Below are 2,327 nucleotides of genomic sequence, written 5' to 3'. Positions count from 1 at the left end.
ATATATATATATAAACCATTTAAAAAATAAATCCTGGAGTTGTAAGGGTCTATTGGATGCTCTGTGATGCTTGGGTAAGCACCCAAAACCAGTTAGATGGAGTCTAACACGGATAAAAGGCCCTTTTTGGCACTTTTACACATGTGCACACATCTTGTTTGTCATACCAAATGGATAAACACATAGATTGCTTCCAGTATCCCTCAGAGAAAGGTAGAGACACACACAGCTGGCTATTACACCAAAGTACAAGTTTACAGTAGAACAACAGGGGATGGCCCACTGGATCTAGTGTTATGCTCCTACCCACACCATGTCCCTGTCTCCCTTGTCTTGACTGCAAATCCATACTTTCCTTTTCTACCTTTTTCGTCTTCTGATCTAGACGGTTGTTTCTTTCTTTTTTTTTTTTTTTTCTGGTACCGGGAATCGAACTCACAACCTCACGCTCACCAGGCAGGCGCTGTGCCGCTGAGCTAAATCCCCAGCCCCTGTCTTCGGATCTCATTGGATCATATTTCCCGTCCCTTCTCCCAATCTCTGTCTTTGAGTGGGAGGGTGGTGCCCCTTCCAGGAAGGGAATTAGTGCCCAGGAAGAGTTTGCCTCTGCCACGTGGCTGTTTAATCTCCCACTCACCTTGCAGCTTCCTGTCCCTGCTCCTCTGCACTGCTGTCTTTGAGTCGTTCTTTTTGGAGTCAGTGGGTTTCTCATCTGTAGCAGCTAAACGTAGCCACATGGAAAAATCACTCACCCACATGCTGAGTGATTTGTAGTTGCATCCACATGTGCCACAATGTGTCTCAGCAAATACAATACTATTGGGTGAGTTGTTTTCTTTTTGACACATGAGACTCTACCATGTAGAAAACAAAACTAGTCCTGATTTTTCTATGTGGCTACGTTCAGCTGCCACAGATTCTCACCAGCATGGCATGACCTTAGGGTTTTCAATGTAATGCCCACGACATCCTCAACAAAAATATTTATAGCTTTTACACAGATGAGAAACCCACTGACTCCAAAAAGAACGAGGCAGGGTCTTGCTATGCAGCCCACTCTGGCCTTGAACTCACAGCAATCCTCATGCCTCAGCCTCCCGACTGCTGGGACTACCTGCGTGCGCCACGACGTCCGGCTCTTCCATTTCAACCTGAAGGAGGCCTGTACCACAGAAGGCCAAGTAGGAAGGAACTACATCTCTCCGTGCTTGGATCGGGGGATGTCTGAATTTCTCCCTCAGTTTTGAAGAACAGTTTTGCTGGATGTAGAAAGCTTAGTTGAGAGGGTTTTTTTTGCTTCACTATTTCATTCACCACAGCACAAGTCAACCTGTTTGCTTCTGGCCTCCTCTAAAGGAAACTGTGCCCCCGCCCCACCCCATCGCCAGTATACTTCAGTTTGTTAGTTGCCCAGGTAATAGTTCCTACTCCAGACCCAGTTGCTCCTGTCTCTTAGAAACAGCTGGTCACTGTGATGCACATTGTATAAACCAATCCCTAACTGACAAGCCATTCTGCCTCTGTACTTCCTGCTTGCTTATCCCATATAAGCCCTAGACCCCCAGAGATCGAGGCCTGATATTCTGGGAATGATCCCGGTCAGTGCATAAATAAATCTGCCTCCAAATCCCGGGTGTTGTTGTGGTGTTTCTACGTGCCATTGCACTCCGAGGCTTTTGACTATAAATCTAATGGTTCTTTGTCTGGGGAACCAGTGATGATAGATATTTTCCTGTCAGCTTCACGGGCATTCATTTACCTTACACTGGATGTTCGTGTTTTATACATTACATCATTCTAATGTAAGTGAAGTTGTAGCATCACTTTGAGACCAGTCACAATTCAAAGAAAAAGGAATTGGATATGTTGAATGTAGACATGGATCTCTAGAAACAAAAGGCATTACAGATTCTCAGAACAGAAACTGAAAAGGATTTTGAAACATCCTACAGGTTTTAATTTGTAAAGAGCTATGTTTCAATCTCCATAACCCACATGAGTGAGAAATTTTGTAACCTTTTTAATTAACAAATTAACAAAAGGTCCTTGCTGCCAAGAGTGAGGTGGTGTTATGGTTGATACATTGTGTCAGTTGGAGGAGTCTAGAAACTTAACTAAGTAACTCAGCAGCTCTGTGTCTTGGGGTGCAAAGGACATGCCTTTACCCCTTGTGTCAACTTGAGAAGTTTAAAAGTTTAAGTGACTCAGCAGGGGGCCAGGGTCCTTACTTTGTGATTATCCTCAGCTTGTGGAAGAAGAGCGCATGGAGATGGTGTGGGCGTGGGCGGGTAGCCTGCATACAATATAAGGGAGGAAAAGAGGCTTGC

The sequence above is a fragment of the Chinchilla lanigera genome, unplaced genomic scaffold, assembly GCF_000276665.1.
Source record: "Chinchilla lanigera isolate Chin_1 unplaced genomic scaffold, ChiLan1.0 scaffold00028, whole genome shotgun sequence".
Lineage (NCBI taxonomy): Eukaryota > Metazoa > Chordata > Mammalia > Rodentia > Chinchillidae > Chinchilla > Chinchilla lanigera.
Note: the sequence above shows the minus strand (reverse complement) of the source record.